At 37.1% G+C, this 19,835-nt stretch overlaps 1 long non-coding RNA gene across 1 annotated transcript; it reads left to right on the forward strand.

The window, feature by feature from the left end:
* The first annotated feature begins 4,799 nt into the window (after window positions 1-4,799).
* Window positions 4,800-6,857, forward strand: LOC309503622. Its single transcript, XR_014207782.1, has 2 exons — window positions 4,800-5,550; window positions 5,971-6,857. It is a non-coding gene; the product is annotated as an uncharacterized lncRNA (long non-coding RNA).
* Window positions 6,858-19,835: the final 12,978 nt, after the last annotated feature.

Below are 19,835 nucleotides of genomic sequence, written 5' to 3' on the forward strand. Positions count from 1 at the left end.
GATGAGATCGGAAGTGAAAGCAAAAATCTGCGATCAGAGATCGCAGTAGGCTATGGCAAAAATCACAGACAGTAACCCTTGAGAGACCACAAAGAAATCACCTTTAAAAGTTCAATTCAATAATCGATACTTGCATATGGTTCTCTTTGTATGAGGAAGGAAGGCAGGGTCCTGCGTGTGTCTTTAAGAGCAGCGTGAGTCGTCCGAGCGCGGCGTGCGCGTGCTGTGTCTTTCGGGCGAGCGCGGCCCCGGGAAATTCAAAGAGTCTCTTTCTTTGAGGTGAAGTTGCCAGGAATGAAAGCAGGCCGAAGCGGGTCCGGGCTTCGGTTTCCAAAGTTTGGAGGGGGGAAGAAGAGAGGAGGTCAGAGCGATCGACGAGAGAAAAGAGCTAGAAGTGGGGGTCTCTTCCTTTTAAAAGACGTCTGTTTACACCTTCTGTTTGTAACAACAGCAAATCAAATCTTCTGATCCGAGGCGGAAAGAAGTTTCTTTGTTGTGAAGAAACGCCTACTATTTTTACTGTCGTGTGAGAGATCGAAAATAGCATTCATATTTAGAAATATGGTATTTCCTGGAATAAATGCATATTCTTGTATTCTGCTATCGGAATTCAACTCCGTTAGATTGAGAGGATTACAGAGATATCAAAAATAGAATATAAACGTTGTGGTAATGCAAAGATGCATTATTATGCATTAGTATAGGCATTTGCAGTTCAATTAATGTTACAATAGGACATATATGTTTTCCTATGGTTTACACACACCTCTTAACACAAACAGGGATATATTTAGTACATTGAAAAGTGACTTTAGGGGTAAACAGTCCTTTTCTGTAGTAAGTTTCCGTGTGTGTGTGTGTGTGTGTGTGTGTGTGTGTGTGTGTGGGGGTGTTGGAATGTCTTCTTTCCTGGGCCATAAAGTTTTATGGTCTGAGGTAGGGTTACAAAACCATGATTCTATTTGAGACCCTAAATTGGGGGAAACATTCTTTCGATAAACACTTAGAATTCAAAACTACACATTAGAAAACCACACCTCTATTATAAGGTAAAACTAATCACACATGCATATAGGATTTGTACATATATTAAAAAGGTAAAATAAAAGATATTTCTCTTATTCTCAGTTATACACAAAGGATGTTTGTGTGTGTGTGTGGAGTATCTGGAATGTCACGGGCAGGGGCGTCGCTAGACACCTTTTACTGGGGCACGTGCCCCAGTATAAATCTGCTGTGCCCCAGTAAATCTGAAGTTTGAGTTTAACAATTTATTTTATTTGTCAGTGTATTTAATAGAAATTATATTATAGGGTAATAGAAATGATCTATTTGCAACGCAGTAATAAACAATCAACGCTTGTAAAAGCAACGCAGTTTAACCGAAAACAGAAACTGAACTGCGCGACAGAAATCCATGTCCGCGCGCGTCTGTTTCCTAGCAACTGCAGTGCAGCGCGCACATATTTGAACACACTGAAGTCCGGTCAGGTGTTGGCACGCTATTAAAGGTATAGCGGAGGATGTTTTACTTCCTGGTGGGTAGTCTAAACTATTGGTCCTCCTAATTGTCAATCATTCTGGTGAATCAATCAAACTTTTCAAAAAGTGGAGAGGGCGGGTCTTATCTAAAATTTGGAAAGATCCTCCGCTATACCTTTAAGGTAGGCTATGAAAACATGACGAAACAAAAGTTTGTAAATAATACAAATAATCTTATTTTTATTCATTATTGGCTTCTGTAGATGGACATCAGATTTTTGTTTTGTAGCCTACGAAGCAGGGACAGGGAAGCAGAAAGGAGAGATGATGAGTTTGAGGGAGGTAATACTTGATAAACAATTTACATCATCAGACATCAGATGTAAAAGCATCAAGCCTCAGAAAAACCCATTTGAAAAACCTCTGCCAAGAAATGGAATTGCACTTATAGGCAAAAAAACTTTTATACAGAAAAAGAGTGCACTAGTCTCGCATTAGCCTACTATGAATGAGAGAAATTGCAACTTGCATTATGGCGGAATAAGTCCCGTATTTTGTTCCGATCAGACTGTAAAAGAAGACGGACGACGCCCCTTTACTCTCTTCCATTGAAGAAAAGTGAAGCCGCCAAAGTCTCCGAGTCTGCGCAGTAGTGAGCGTGAAGTGAGAAACTTAATTTTGAGAAAGAAAGAAATAATTTTTACCCCCTTGAATTTCTGTTTATAGTGCAATTATATATATACATACATATATATATATATATATATATACATGCATACATACATACACACACACACACACACACACACACACACACACACACACACACACACACACACACTCACACACACAACGCTTTAGAAATAGAGTTGAGTTTCTGACTTGCCATTTTTGCATATTCAGTGTGTGTGTGTGTGTAGATCCGTATATATATATATATATATATATATATATATATATATATACAGTACCAGTCAAAAGTTTGGAAATGTTACTATTTTTTATGGTTTTGAAAGAAGTCTCTTATGCTCATCAAGCCTGCAGTTAAAAAAACAAAACAAAAAAAAAACTGTAATATTATTACAATTTAAAATAATGGTTTTCTTTTTTAATATACTTTAAAATGTAATTTATTTTTGTGATACAAAGCTGAATTTTCATCAGCAAGTACTTCAGTCTTTGGTGTCTTATGATCCTTCAGAAATCATTCTAATATGCTGATTTATGATCAATGTTGGAAACAGTTGTGCTGCTTAATATTTTTTTTTTAATAATTTTTTCAGGATTATTTGATGAATAAAAAGTTAAAAAGAACTGTATTTATTTAGAATAGAAATCTTTTGTAACAATATACACAACCGTTCAAAAGTTTGGGAACAATAACTTTTTTTTTTTTAAGAAATTAGTACTTTAATTCAACAAGGATGCGTTAAATTGATAAAAGGTGATGGTAATGATTTATATTGTTAGAAATGTTTTTATTTTGAATAAATGCTGTTTTTATGAATAAATGCTGTTAAAGTTTTACTCATCAATGAATCCTGAAAAAAGTATTCCAAAAAAATATATTAAACAGCACAACTGTTTCCATCATTGATAATAACTGAGTATCAAATCATCATATTAGAATGATTTCTGAAGGATCATAAGACACCAAAGACTGGAGTACTTGCTGATGAAAATTCAGCTTTGCATCACAAAAATAAATTACATTTTAAAATATATTAAAAAAGAGAACCATTATTTTAAATTGTAATAATATTTCATAATATTACTGTTTTTTGTTTGTTTTTTTTAACTGCAGGCTTGATGAGCATAAGAGACTTCTTTCAAAAACATTAAAAATAGTAATGTTTCCAAACTTTTGACTGGTACTGTATATATATATATATATATATATATATATATATATATATATATATATATATATATATATATATATATGAGCTACAATATATTGTTTCACAGCAGCTTCACAATAGTAACAAATTAAAAAATCGCCTGAGAAGCAGCTTGGCCAACAAGACAATAGTGTCAATATTCAGTTAATAGTCACTTCAGTGTTGATTCAGTTTAGTTCAATAACTGTAACATTAATCAAACATCCTGTTTAATATATACAGTGTATTTGTGCGCATACATGTACGTGTGACAAACTCCTATACACTCCACTGCACACTGAACAAGCAAAAGACACAAGATAGTAGTGTTTTACATAATTCATATCTGTGTGTAGTTTTGTGTGTATGTGGGCTAATCATTTTATGTTTGTGTGTAGAGTTACTACGCAAAAACAAACTTTTTGGAAGAGTTCAAATAGTTTTGAATGTTGACAATACACATTAACATTTTGTAGAGTGGATCATTCATTGCAACATTTATTAAGAATCTGTTATCTGCTTGATAAATCATTTATGCTATGCTGCCCACTAACATGCTTTTAAAGCTATTGTGATCCAGTTTTGTGGCTTTCAAACACCTTAAAATACACATTTGTAGGTCTGAGAAATCCAAATTTTCTCGGGGGAGCATGCCCCCGAACCCCCCTAAGTTATACCCAACTACCTAGCCTGGTGTTTTTGAAACAAACGCCCCTGCCTGCAGCACTGTTTAGCACAGAAAATACACGCAATGTTGTGTTCTGTACTACTGTCTTTGATTGTTTGTGATAACAATGAATCATTCTTTCGGATATGAAATTTAAATTTAATTGACCTTTCGGTAAGCCACTTTTGCTATCTCAGACAAATAATGGGGGACCTGTGCTGTTTATGTCTAGCAACGCCCCTGGTCACGGGGCTGTAACAACAGGGTTCCTTCGGTGACTCATGTCCCTCGGGGGAGCAACAAAGTTGCAATTTTGACAGTCCGAACCGACGTTGGGACGCCAGTACAGGACGTGAATAGATCTCTTGTCTGCTCAGACAATGAAGGATGTGTTTGCGAGATCGGGATCCACTAATTCGTTCATGAACATAATTCGCATGCGCTGGTCTTAAGTGACATGTGCTCAATATTGTATTGAGATGATGCTCTAACCTGTGTAGTAGTAGTAGCCTACTGATAAATAGTAATAAGTAATTATTGATGAATAAGTAATAATTATTTACATAAATGTGATGCTTTCCTAGTTTCTCTCTACCTACATGCAAAATAGTTAATTTTACAATATTTTAAATAACATGATTTTAAACCTAAATGTGATGGATTTAATGCGTGTACACAGAACATTTTAAAATAAAGCCATTTTATTTTATTCAGGTCATATTTGCTGTTGAGTGAAAGCAAAAATGAGTCATGTAATTGTCTCTGTAATTTGTACAATACGGTCTGTAAACAACTTAAAATACCAGTACACATTCAAGGGAAAATGCAAAAATAATAACAGCATCAAGAAACTAAATCTTGCCAGAAAAGAAAGTGCTTAATGATTATGTTGCCTGGTACGAGTTCCTTCTTTAAAAGCTATACTAATTTTTCCACAGTGATCTGTACATAAGGTTCCTCTTGCCACCCGTCCCTTAAAATACGGAATCGTCCCATATTTACAAGTAAGATGATGCGTCCCAAATCAAATCAATAAGGGACAGGATTTGTCCCGTATTTTTCATTAGGCCCACACATATACAAACATAAGGATGTTGCAGTATGGATAAGGCTAATAGTAAATATAAAAAATATCAATTTCACAATAAGTAGTAGAGAAGCTCATTGCATGATTGCATTTTAGCGTCTTTGTTGCCATGATGTACAAAAAAAAAAAAAAAAACCTGAATTTAAGTTTAATGTACAAACTAATCACAGCAGTCAGATCACGCAGTTGTCACTGGATTGATCATTTATATTTAACTTAAAATCAAATTTTTTTTTTTTTTTTTTTTTTTTTTACAGACCAAAACACACCACCGCGCATGCGCGTCCAGTACGTGTCGGATCTGATCCAGCTACGTCATCGTGCTACAGGCTGCATGCTACGATTTGGGATGTACTATATCTATTTTCGAATACTATTTAGGACGGATAGTATGCGAATTTGGACGCATCGTTCGGACGCATCGTGTGTTACAGGTGGGTAAATGTACAAAAAATACCTCAGAGCTAGAATTTAGCCATGCAGAAATGTGACGAGGCTGAATCCAGCTTCTTATTCGCAGCTTCTTATTGACGCTATCCGTTCCACCTTAAATGACGCGAACTTCCGCGTTTGCTGGCGTTTTTTAACGGAATTGTGTTACTTTTGTGTCTATTTTCAGAAGAAAAGAATAATTTTTTTTTTTTTTTATGCAAATAACACTGATATATTGTCACGGTTGTTGAATGCATTGGTTCCTTCTTGTCTCGTGTCTATGTTGTTTATGTGTGAGTGGGCGTTGTCCCGCTCACGTGTCCGTCAGCGCTCCAGCTGATAATCATCATCATCACAATCACTGTTCACAGCTGCGATTCATTTCCATTCCATATATATACTCACACCTTTCTCTGTTCCAGTGTCGGATTGTTTGTTGAGGTCCTGTGTTTGCCGTGTCAGTGTTTCCGTGGAGTTGCCGTGTCTGTGTTCGCCCTGCCTTGTCTTCCTGCCGTTCGTGTTCTTCGTCATTGGTTTCACCGCACTCCAGCACCGGATTTTGGATTATTCACCTTCACTGCACCAGCGCACCACAGACCATCAAGTCCCTGCACGAGCCTGAGTCGCCACCTTCCTGAACTGTTTGTGTTTCTTTGTGAGCCTAATAAACGCTTTGAGTATCTGCAATTGCTTCCGGTTTTGTTTACCATGACATATATCAGCGAAAATGGACTGTAAAAATATTTTTCTCTTATTTACACTTTTTAGGGACCCTGTTTATATTGTAGGCCTATCTATTTTCAGAAAATAATAATACATTATTTTGAAAGGTAAATAACAAATAATAATAACATAAAATGACTGTAAAAAATATAATGAGGCCTATAGGCTACATCAATCTTTAATTATTGCAAATAACATAATTTAAATGTATTTAAAAATAAATATATTGAATACTTTTATTTATTTATTTATTTTTATTATTATTACAAATTAAAATTTCACAAGGTAACCAGATATTATGCTCCAGCTTGGATCCAGCCCCTTATGAAGACTGATTATATGATAAATATATATAAATTATCATTTTATCATTGCTTTAAACTGCACATTAATTTTGCTTAAAATGCATGCGTTTGTAAATACTAATTTGTTCTATCTTATAACTGTACTTTCTGATATCTCATAAAATCCTACTGTGGTTTTGTAACAGAAATCTGCATTTTCTGTAAAGCTGCTTTGAAATATGTATTGTGAAAAGTGTTATACAAATGAATGTATGTATGAATTAAATTGAATTGACTTGAAAGAGCCATTGCATTGTTACTGTACATTTTAAAGTTATGGACCCAATCTGACAATACAGAAGAGTTATCACATTGTTGGCCCATTTGGGGGTGTTTCACTGATGCTTTATCCTGCATCTGTGCTTGAATATAATCATGCACAATTTCAGATATTTATACTGTAGAATTTTGAAATTATGGACCCATGAAAAAGGCCAAAATTACCCATTGCCCATTGGGGGATCTATATCTCAGCTGCCTTTGAGGGTGCGTTAAAAGTTGCCTCAATTATACCCATTGTGCTTGACTGTCACCATAAACAAATTTAGACATTTTTACTGTAGCATTGTGAAGTTAGTAGAGCTACTACTCTAACGAAATCCAAATTTTAAGCATTTTTTATTGTAGTATTATTTTTGTATGAATTTCTGAACTTAACATTTTAAAATGGAAAATAATCCGCCTATTGCATTTTCTGCACAATTCGCGGCGCTGTTTCTCGGCAACCTCAGAGGGTGCGTTAAATTGGACATTATCCCATTATAGTAGAGCTACAACTCTAACGAAATCCAAATTTTAAGCAGTTTTTACTGTAGAATTATTTTTGTATGAATTTTTAAACTTGGCACTTTACACAATGTATAATAATCCGCCTATTGCATTTTCTGCACAATTCGCGGCGCTGTTTCTCGGCAACTTCAGAGGGTGCATTAAATTGGACATTATCCCATTATAGTAGAGCTACAACTCTAACGAAATCCAAATTTTAAGCAGTTTTTACTGTGGAATAATTTTTTTATGAAGCTTTAAACTTGGCACTTTACACATTGCACAATGAGCCGCCTAATGTATTTTCTGCCCATTTCGCGGCGCTGTTTCTCAGCCGCCTCAGAGGGTGCGTTAAATTGGACACTGTCCCATTATAGTAGAGCTACTACTCCAACGATATGCAAATTTTAAGCAGTTTTTACTGTGGAATTATTTTTTTATGAAGCTTTAAACTTGGCACTTTACACAGTGCACAATGAGCCGCCTAATGTATTTTCTGCCCATTTCGCGGCGCTGGTTCTCAGCCGCCTCAGAGTGTGCGTTAAATTGGACAAGATCCCATTATAGTAGAGCTATTACTCTAACGAAATCCAAATTTTAAGCAGTTTTTACTGTGGAGTTATTTTTTTATAAAGCTTTAAACTTGGCACTTTACACAGTGCACAATGAGCCGCCTAATGTATTTTCTGCCCATTTCGCGGCGCTGGTTCTCAGCCACCTCAGAGGGTGCGTTAAATTGGACATGATCCCATTATAGTAGAGCTATCACTCTAACGGAATCCAAATTTTAAGCAGTTTTCACTGTGGAATTATTTTTTTATGAAGCTTTAAACTTGGCCCTTTACACAGTGCACAATGAGCCGCCTAATGTATTTTCTGCCCATTTCGCGGCGCTGTTTCTCAGCCGCCTCAGAGGGTGCGTTAAATTGGACACTGTCCCATTATAGTAGAGCTACTACTCCAACGATATGCAAATTTTAAGCAGTTTTTACTGTGGAATTATTTTTTTATGAAGCTTTAAACTTAGCACTTTACACAGTGCACAATGAGCCGCCTAATGTATTTTCTGCCCATTTCGCGGCGCTGGTTCTCAGCCGCCTCAGAGGGTGCGTTAAATCGGACATGATCCCATTATAGTAGAGCTATTACTCTAACGGAATCCAAATTTTAAGCAGTTTTTACTGTGGAATTATTTTTTTTATGAAGCTTTAAACTTGGCACTTTACACAGTGCACTGCACAATGAGCCGCCTAATGTATTTTCTGGCCATTTCGCGGTGCTGGTTCTCAGCCGCCTCAGAGGGTGCGTTAAATTGGAGGGGTTGGGCAATTGGACATTATACCATTATAGTAGAGCTACTACTCTAACAAAATCCAAATTTTAAGCAGTTTTTACTGTGGAATAATTTTTTTATGAAGCTTTAAACTTGGCACTTTACACAGTGCACAATGAGCTGCCTAATGTATTTTCTGCCCATTTTGCGGTGCTGTTTCTCGGCCGCCTCAGAGGGTGCGTTAAATCGGACATTATCCTCTTATAGGAAAGCTGTTCCTCTAATGAAATCCACATTTTGAGCAGTTTTTACTGTAGAATTTTTTTTTATGAATTTTTGAACTTGCCACTTTACACATGTACAATCCGCCTATTGCATTTTCTGCACAATTCGCGGCGCTGTTTCTCGGCAACCTCAGAGGGTGCGTTAAATTGGACATTGTCCCATTAGAGTAGAGCTACTCCTCTAACGAAATCCACATTTTGAGCAGTTTTTACTGTAGAATTTTTTTTTTATGAATTTTTGAACTTGGCACTTTACACAGTGCACAATGAGCCGCCTAATGTATTTTCTGCCCATTTCGCGGTGCTGTTTCTCGGCCGCCTCAGAGGGTGCGTTAAATTGGACTTTATCCTCTTATAGGACAGCTGTTCCTCTAATGAAATCCACATTGTGATTAGTTTTTACTGTAGAATTTTTTTTTTATGATTTTTTGAACTTGACACATTACACAATGTACAATAATCTGCCTGTTACATTTTCTGCACAATTCGCAGCGCTGTTTCTCGGCCGCCTCAGAGGGTGCGTTAAATTGGACATGATCCCATTATAGTAGAGCTACTACTCTAACGAAATACAAATTCTCAGCAGTTTTTACTGTAGAATTTTTTTTTAATGAATTTTCTAACTTGGCATTACAGTGCATAATAAGCCGCCTAATGCATTTTCTGCTCATTTCGCGGCCCTGTTTCACAGCCGCCTCAGAGGGTGCGTTAAATTGGACATTATCCCATTATAGTAGTGCTGTTCCTCTAATGAAATCGAAATTTTGAGCAGTTTTTACTGTAGAATTATTTTTTGATACATTTTCTAACTTGGATTACACAGTGCACAAGCCGCCTAATACATTTTCTGCACATTTCGCGATGCTGTTTCTCGGCCAACTCAGAGGGTGCGTTAAATTGGACATTATCCCATTATAGTAGAGCTACTACTCTAACGAAATCCAAATTTTAAGCAGTTTTTACTGTAGAATAATTTTTTTATGAATTTATGAACTTGACATTACACAATGCACAAAGAGCCGCCTATTGCATTTTCTGCACAATTCGCGGCGCTGTTTCTCGGCAACTTCAGAGGGTATGTTAAATTGGACATTATCCCGTTATAGGACAGCTGTTCCTCTAATGAAATCCAAATTTTGAGCAGTTTTTACTGTGGAATTATTATTTTATGAAGCTTTGAATTTGACATTTCACAATGCACAAAGAGCCGTATTGCTCCTTAGGCCCATTTGGCGACGCTGTTTCTCGGCCGCCTCAGAGGGTGCGTTAAAGTGGACATTATCCCGTTATAGGACTGCTGTTCCTCTAATGAAATCCAAATTTTGAGCAGTTTTTACTGTGGAATTATTGTTTTATGAAGCTTTGAACTTGACACTACACAATGCACAAAGAGCCGTATTGCGCCTTAGGCCCATTTCGCGGCGCTGTTTCTCGGCCGCCTCAGAGGGTGCGTTAAAGTGGACATTATCCCCTTATAGGAGTGCTGTTCCTCTAATAAAATCCAAATTTTGAGCAGTTTTTACTGTGGAATTATTATTTTATGAAGCTTTGAACCTGACACATTACACAATGCACAAAGAGCCGTATTGCGCCGTAAGGCCAATTTATACTTCTGCGTCGAGGGTACGCCGTAGTGTACGTCGTAGGCTACGCACGTAGGCGACGCCGTCGTGAGCATTTATACTTCTGCGAATGTCTGTGTTGCTCTGCAGTTACACCGCCGAAACGCTAGTTGGCGCGGGTGGGTTTTAATGTTCCAGTTCCACTGTGTTTACATTCCTCGCGGCTATTTTGAGTTTAGGTTTCTACGAGCAATGGCGACTGAAGGAGTCATACAGATGGCTGTATTTCCGCACTTCTTCAAGCAATCTCTCAGTCACTTGGTCTTTTTCCATGGCTCTTCACTGATCTTCGGAATTTAAAAATGGCGGGCGGGCGGTGCAGAGTGTAGGAGGAAACGCGATGCTATCCAGCCGACCAATCACAGATCTTGCGGTCCGCGTCGCCGCGACGCGTAGTTACATTTTTGAGGAGGTGCGCGTCAGGGTACGGCGAAGGGTACGACGTATGGTACACGTCAATGCGTATGCTACGCCGTACCTTCTACGCGCGACGCAGAAGTATAAATTGGCCTTTAGTCCCATTTCGCGGCGCTGTTTCTCACACGCCTCAGAGGGTGCGTTAAAGTGGACATTATCCCGTTATAGGACAGCTGTTCTTCTAATGAAATCCAAATCTTGACCAGTTTTTACTGTAGAATTAATGTTTTATGAAGCTTTGAACTTGACATAACAATGCACAAAGAGGCGTATGTGTGCATTGTGTAATGTGTCGTTAATTGATTGATTGGTTAATGAGTATGCTCCTAATTATTGTGGATTCCTCTCAGGTGTGTTTGTTATGTGTCCATGCCATGTGATGTTCTATTTAAGCTGCACCTGTACCAATAAATGATTGATTGTGTGTTCTCACTGCAACCTGTGTAAAGCATGTTTATTCTCTGTCTTTAGCTCTGTTTAACATGTCAAGTTCAAAAATTCATACAAAAAGAATTCCACAGTAAAAACTGGTCAAAATTTGTATTTCATTAGAGGAACAGCTGTCCTATAACGGGATAATGTCCACTTTAACGCACCCTCTGAGGCAGGCGAGAAACAGCGCCGCGAATTGGGCGGAAAATGCAATAGGCTGATTATTGTGCATTGTTTAATGTGTCAAATTCAAAGCTTCATAAAACAATAATTCCATAGTAAAAACTGGTGAAAATATGTATTTCATTAGAGGAACAGCTGTCCTATAACGGGATAATGTCCACTTTAACGCACCCTCTGAGGCGGGTGAGAAACAGCGCCACGAAATGGGCCTAAGGCGCAATACGGCTCTTTGTGCATTGTGTAATGTGTCAAGTTCAAAGCTTCATAAAACAATAATTTCACAGTAAAAACTGGTGAAAATTTGTATTTCATTAGAGGAACAGCTGTCCTATAACGGGATAATGTCCACTTTAACGCACCCTCTGAGGCAGGCGAGAAACAGCGCCGCGAATTGGGCAGAAAATGTATTAGGCGGCTTATTGTGCACTGTAATGCCAAGTTAGAAAATTCATAAAAAAATAATATTACAGTAAAAACTGCTTAGAATTTGGATTTCATTAGAGGAACAGCACTACTATAATGGGATAATATCCAATTTAACGCACCCTCTGAGGCGGCTGAGAACCAGCGCCGCGAAATGGGCAGAAAATATACATTAGGCGGCTCATTGTGCACTGTGTAAAGTGCCATGTTTAAAGCTTCATAAAAAAATAATTCCACAGTAAAAACTGCTTAAAATTTGGATTTCGTTAGAGTAGTAGCTCTACTATAATGGGATAATGTCCAATTTAACGCACCCTATGAGGTTGCCGAGAAACAGCGCCGCGAATTGTGCAGAAAATGCAATAGGCGGATTATTGTACATTGTGTAAAGTGCCAAGTTTAAAAATTCATACAAAAATAATTCTACAGTAAAAACTGCTTAAAATTTGGATTCCGTTAGAGTAATAGCTCTACTATAATGGGATAATGTCCAATTTAACGCACCCTATGAGGTTGCCGAGAAACAGCGCCGCGAATTGTGCAGAAAATACAATAGGCGGATTATTGTACATTGTGTAAAGTGCCAAGTTTAAGAATTCATACAAAAATAATTCTACAGTAAAAAATGCTTAAAATTTGGATTTCGTTAGAGTTGTAGCTCTACTATAATGGGATAATGTCCAATTTAACGCACCCTATGAGGTTGCCGAGAAACAGCGCCGCGAATTGTGCAGAAAATGCAATAGGCGGATTATTGTACATTGTGTAAAGTGCCAAGTTTAAAAATTCATACAAAAATAATTCTACAGTAAAAACTGCTTAAAATTTGGATTCCGTTAGAGTAATAGCTCTACTATAATGGGATAATGTCCAATTTAACGCACCCTCTGAGGTTGCCGAGAAACAGCGCCGCGAATTGTGCAGAAAATGCAATAGGCGGATTATTTTACATTGTGAAATGTCAAATTCAAAAATTCATACAAAAATAATTCTACAATAAAAAATGCTTAATTTGGATTTCGTTAGAGTAGTAGCTCTACTAACTTCACAATGCTACAGTAAAAATGTCTAAAGTTGTTTATGGTGACAGTCAAGCACAATGGGTATAAGGCCCCAGTGCAACTTTTAACGCACCCTAAAAGGCAGCTGAGATATAGATCCTCCCAATGGGTAATGGGTAATTTTGGCCTATTTCATGGGTCCATTATTGCAAAATTCTACAGTATAAATATCTGAAATTGTGCATGATTATATTCAAGCACAGATGCAGGATAAAGCATCAGTGAAACACCCCCAAATGGGTCAACAATGTTATAACTCTTCTGTATTGTCAGATTGGGTCCATAACTTTAAAATGTACAGTAACAATGCAATGGCTCTTTCAAGTCAATTCAATTTAATTCATGATACATACATTCATTTGTATAACACTTTTCACAATACATATTTCAAAGCAGCTTTACAGAAAATGCAGATTTCTGTTACAAAACCACAGTAGGATTTTATGAGATATCAGAAAGTACAGTTATAAGATAGAACAAATTAGTATTTACAAACGCATGAATTTTAAGCAAAATTAATGTGCAGTTTAAAGCAATGATAAAATGATAATTTATATATATGTATCATATAATCAGTCTTCATCAGGGCCTGGATCCAAGCTGGAGCATAATCTCTGGTTACCTTGTGAAATTTTTATTTGTAACAATAATAAAAATAAAAAATAAAAAGTATTCAATATATTTATTTTTAAATACATTCAAATTATGTTATTTGCAATATTGATGTATAGGCCTCATTATATTTTTTACAGTCATTTTATGTTATTATTATTTGTTATTTACCTTTCAAAATAATGTATTATTATTTTCTGAAAATAGATAGGCCTACAATATAAACAGGGTCCCCAAAAAGTGTAAATAAGAGAAAAACCACATGGTCCCTAAATTGAGCTGATGACATGTACAATTATTAAAGAATACTGTAGCCTAATTATGTGCCTTTATATTTTTACAGTCCATTTTCGCTGATATATCAGTGTTATTTGCATTTAAAAAAAATATTATTCTTTTCTTCTAAAAATAGACACAAAAGTAACACAATTCCGTTAAAAAACGCGAAAAAGAGAAAAACCGCACGGTCCCTAAGTTGAGCGTCAATAAGAAGCCAGCAAACGCGGAAGTTCGCGTCATTTAAGGTGGAACGGATAGCGTCAATAAGAAGCTGCGAATAAGAAGCTGGATTCAGCCTCGTAGAAATGTGTTTGGGATATGAGTGGACCGTTTTAGTGAAGTAATTTTCGTTAGGGTCTTTTTCTGATTTGGTTTGTAACGAGTTTGAAACGAGAGGGCAAAGTCCGGCAGAGTAACTGTCTAACTTACTGACAACGCACACATTACGTTAGAGAGCAAGTCAGCTCAACACACACACTTTCCCACGTGCATATGCACACGAAGATATTTTATGAGCTTGCAATGTTAACGAGTATTGTTTAGCTCACTGTATGTTAACTCCCCACCATCGGTTAAAAATGTTTTTTGCTCAATGATTTTAGACAAGAATGGTTACAGTTTAAAATGAGAAGTTAGGCTACACTTGGAGCACTTTATTAGTTGTGAGCATGATTTGCAGTACTGTATTGACGTGATACTGATAAAATACTGTGAATGAAAGTTTCAAAGTATCCTAACAATATCTGGTGAATATTACCATTGTCTTTACATTTCATTTTGATAAATAGTGTAAAATACAAGCACGAAGAGTGAACATGCATCTAAGTGAACATGCATTTGGTACTTAGAGATTTATTTTATTATGGATTTTGACACGGACACTGAAATTCATTGTAATGTTAAAAAGACACTGAATAATTAATGTGTGAAACATAAAATGACTCTTAACAATAGAGATGTATTTGCTGAAGAAAATTCTTAAATAAATTACTGCAGAGAGCTCGAACCTGACACACTGTCTCCTCGTTCCTCTCATGTGTTACAGGAGTCAGTCTGTTCACCACCAGTATAAAACAAACTCAGATATATTTTATTTTTTTTATTTTGGGCAAATAGTATATATATTTGGCAGAGAAGCTCCTCCCACTAAAATTTACCATAATTGACCCCCCCCCACCACCACAGTAATTACATCACCTCCCACTGTAATTCTCCAATAAATGCTGTAAATTCCCATCAGTTACAAGTGAAGACGAGCATCAGAGCATCAGGAAGAGCTGAAATCTGCAAAGACTGAGTTTATTAAAGAGGACAGTGAGAACATGAGTGATCCAGAACCCTGCAGAATGAAACACACTGAAGATCCTGAAGAACAAAGAGGTTGGTGTTTATTCTTCATTCATTCATGATGCTGAAGAACATTCATGTTAGAAACATTCAAGCACTTCATCACTTTTAGATAAACAGTTAAACTATGAAATGGGTACAAAAGTTTAATTTTTGGTTTCCAAACAATGGTCAGTAAAGAGAGGTTTGAGAACTGTTCATATTTATTGTCAACATCAGGTCAAACTAAATATAATTTTAGCTTTTATTTAATTTAACTTATATCTGGTTCACAAGTTTTTTAATATCAACTAAGTAACAGGGTTGAGTGACACATGTAGGACACAGATAATTCTCAAAAATAGTTCATTTAAAGCCGAGGTCAGCCTAGACTTTCAGAATATGACATTTCTACAGACATTGTCGTGATATGTCGCACTCAGTGTTGGGTAAGTTACTTTAAAGGTGCATTAAGCAACTTTTCATGTTAAAAATACCCGTTTTCTAACCCATACATGCTTAAACAATTGCCTGATGGGCTGAATGAGCCCTTCTCTGATCACTGAGATTGTCTCTATAATCCTGTAAAGTAAAATAAATAAGAGGGATTCGGGCCGGAATTTTAGACTGGGCGTGACGTCATGCGCGTTCACGGCACGCTCACCTGGCTATGTCTGGCAGGTTTGTGTATTCGCCGGCATTCTCCGTAGAAGATGGATTGTAAGAGACCTGCTTGTAGTTCATTTCAAACACCAACACAAACTCCACGTAAGATAAAAAAAAGAAAACTTTTGTCTAGTGAGCGTGCACATCTCTGGCTGCAGTTTCGCTTGCCGCCAGAGGGGGCATAGTTCTGCAAAAACTCAGAATCTTGCTTAATGCACCTTTAAAAAAGTAATTAGTTATAGTTACTAGCAGTGTTTCCCATACATTCATTAATTTGTGGCGGCCCGCCACATATCAACGCTGACCGCCACGGATTGATTCAGATTTTTTAACTATTTAATAATACTATAATAATTTTAAAACTATATAAAATTGTATTTTATTCGCGCTGCTTGCTCCCCCTCTCTCTCACGAACTGACAATGGAGGCACGACTAGCCCCTCCTTCTCTTACCGCACGATCTGAATCAAAACATGAGCATGTAGAGGGTGGATTGTTGCCGGTGCTTAATGCTTATTCCCCCAGCGAAGATTCCAGAATCAATCCGGAGTTGAATGGTTAGTATAATGAACACTGTTGATCAACATAACTCTGAGAAGTTGTCTAGATGTTAAGCGCGGTCGCGTTTCATTACAGATTCGCGCAAAACTTTTGCGATTTTTTTTTTTCTTTTTTTTCTAAATATCAATTAACGTTACAACTATTGCGAAATTACGGCGTTTCCATTAACCGATGTTATGCGACTAAAACTTAATTTGTTCCTCTCGCGATCAGTCATTCCAAAAATCATTGCAACGGACGTTGGTAGGTTCATATCACAGCCACCAGACTAGACATTATATTATTATTATCTCCAGGTTCAGGTTGGTGTGTGTTGGTTTTTGTCCACCTCAATCTCCAGGTGTGCGTGTGTGTGTGTCTGAGTCTGTGTGTGTCTGAGTCTGTGTGTGTCCACCTCCAGGTCCAGTTTGGTGTGTGAGCCTGTGCGTCTGAGTCTGTGTTTGGGTCTGAGTGTGTGTGAGTGTGTGTCTGTGTTTGAATCTGTGTGTGTGAGTCTTTTTGAATGTGTGAGTGTGTGTGAGCCTGTGTTTGAGTGTGTGAGCCTGTGTTTGAGTGTGTCAGTAAGTTTGTGAGTTTGTGTGTGTGTGTGTGTGTGTGTGTGTGTGTGTGTGTGTGTGTGTGTGTGTGTGTGTGTGTGTGTGTGTGTGTGTGTGTGTGTGTGTGTGTGTGTGTGTCCAGTTCCAGGTTTGTGTGTCAGCAAAATTTGCAACAAAAAGTCTGTGGAGCAGTCATAGCATAGAAATGTAGCAATGGCAAAGTCTTTAAGTTATCTGACACTAAGTGTTGGCAATGGGAATGTGTACTTGTCAATAAAAAATATATGATATATATATAAACATTATATATATATATATATATATATATATATATATATATATATATATATATATATATTTAACTTAATCTATCATTAAGTTAATGATTTCTATTTGCAGTATATTAAATCTTTTTTGACCTAATTATTTTGCACTGAAATGAGTCTGACACTCGAGTTTGTCAGCTCTGACAGCGCTGCATCACGTGCACCTGCGCAATATCATAGATAGCTTATGATTTCCGAAAATAGTACTATGTTGTCAACTAGTGATATCATCACAAGAACTGTTGAGGAATATGCAACATAATTTAGACAATTATTTTTGTCATATGTTATAATAATAAGTTATAACTGTCAAACACTATCATTTCACCGTGCATGTCCTCGCATCGAGCGAGGCTGAACATGAGCTCAGTTTTGCAGCTGAGACACGAATAGACTATTAACTTAAAGCTTTTACTCTTAATAAACACAAAAGGCACGTCCACTTTAATAAAAAAATTATATTTATTAAACAAACCAGATCAAGAGCAGAAACGAAATAAAGTGCTTAACTGAAAAATAAAGCATCCTAGGCTCAAAACTAACACAACCAACAGCACAGCGCAATTGCGCATTAGGCTCCAAATAAAATATAAAAAAGTTAGGTTATCACACTAAAACATTGAAATATGCAAATTCTGATATGTTCATATAGCCTAAGTTACTCAAAACAGACAGGGCAAGCTAACGCAGACAAGTGAGCTTACCACTTTTAGATGATATGTCATGTTTGTCGTCGAGCTGTGGAAAACTGTTGCATGCAAACTTTGCATTCAACCTTTTTCCTGTTATCAATTTTAACAAAATGCTGCCACACTGTCGATTTCTTTGTTGTTGACATGTTAGAAGAGGACTGACTATTAAACGCTCTCACAATTAAATAAATAATATTCAGCATCAAACCTTCTAGTTATCGCTCGACGCTCTCTCTTGGGTTGGGCTAATCCAAAAAAGGTGAAAACAAGGGGGGTGTTTTGAAGACAGACTGTTACAGTGAAACAAGGGTACTCTGAAAACACCCCCATTAGCAGTTAGTGCTTTATTCCACCTGATGAAATGAGCGCGCCTCAGCGCGGCAAAACTGATTAAATAAACGCGGCAGAAAATCGACCAATCAGAATTTTGGTCGAACCAGAACGTATCGACCAAATAATCGACTAATCGACTAGGACAGTACAGCCCTAATAAAAAATAATAATAAATACAAAATATGATAATAATAGACAGTCTGCTCAACTGGACTGCAAAAAGCTTGTGTTAATTCAACTAAGAGGCCACAGTGTGACGTTTCTGTGGCAAAAAGAGCGGGAATTGAGTTCGCCAAACTCGAACTGGAACACAGGGGAACTCGCTTTATTTAACTGTAATTAATAAAAATAAAAAATAAAAACAGCAAAACGGTAATATTTTATAGCAGTTGTCTACTTTAATGTTCTTTCACTTAATTGTTTTTCTCTTGTATTATTTTGATGAATAATAATATTTTTCTTTCACTTCAGACCTGATGGACGTGAAGGAGGAGAGTGAAGAACTGAGTGAAGTGAAGGAGGAACATCATATCAAACCTGGAGAAAAACCTTTGAGTCGCTCAAAGACTAAACAGACATTTTTAAAGAAAAGAAGAGCCAAAAAATCTTTCACCTGCACTCAGTGTGGAAAGAGTTTCACAACCAAACAAGGTCTTGAGCTTCACATGAGAGTTCACACTGGAGAGAAGCTGTTTAAGTGTGATCAGTGTGGAAATAGTTTCACTCGATCATCATCCCTTAAAGAACACATGAGGATCCACACCGGAGAGAAGCCGTTCTCATGTGATCAGTGTGGGAAAAAATGTATCTGTGCATCAAACCTGAAGACACACCTGAGAGTTCATACGAAGGAGAAGCCGCATTCATGTTCTGTGTGTGGAAAGAGTTTTTCACAGCTGTGCAATTTAAAATTACATGAGAAAATTCACACTGGTGTGAGAGAGTACATGTGCTTTGAGTGTGAGAAGACTTTTACTACAGTGGAGTGTTTAAACCTGCACCAGAGAATTCACACTGGAGAAAAACCTTACAACTGTTCACACTGTGACAAGAGATTCAGTCATTTAATAAGTCTGAAAACCCATGAGAGGATCCACAGCGGAGAGAAGCCGCACACATGTGATCAGTGTGGAAAGAGTTTCACAACCAAACAAGGTCTTGAGTTTCACATGAGAGTTCACACCGGAGAGAAGCCGTTTAAGTGTGATCAGTGTGGAAAGAGTTTCACAACCAAACAAGGTCTTGAGTTTCACATGAGGATCCACACCGGAGAGAAGCCGTTCTCATGTGATCAGTGTGGGAAAAAATTTATCTGTGCATCAAACCTGAAGACACACCTGAGAGTTCATACGAAGGAGAAGCCGCATTCATGTTCTGTGTGTGGAAAGAGTTTTTCACAGCAGGGAATTTTAAAATTACATGAGAA

This window comes from Leuciscus leuciscus (assembly GCF_965113295.1).
Source record: "Leuciscus leuciscus genome assembly, chromosome: 1".
Classification (NCBI taxonomy): Eukaryota; Metazoa; Chordata; class Actinopteri; order Cypriniformes; family Leuciscidae; genus Leuciscus; species Leuciscus leuciscus.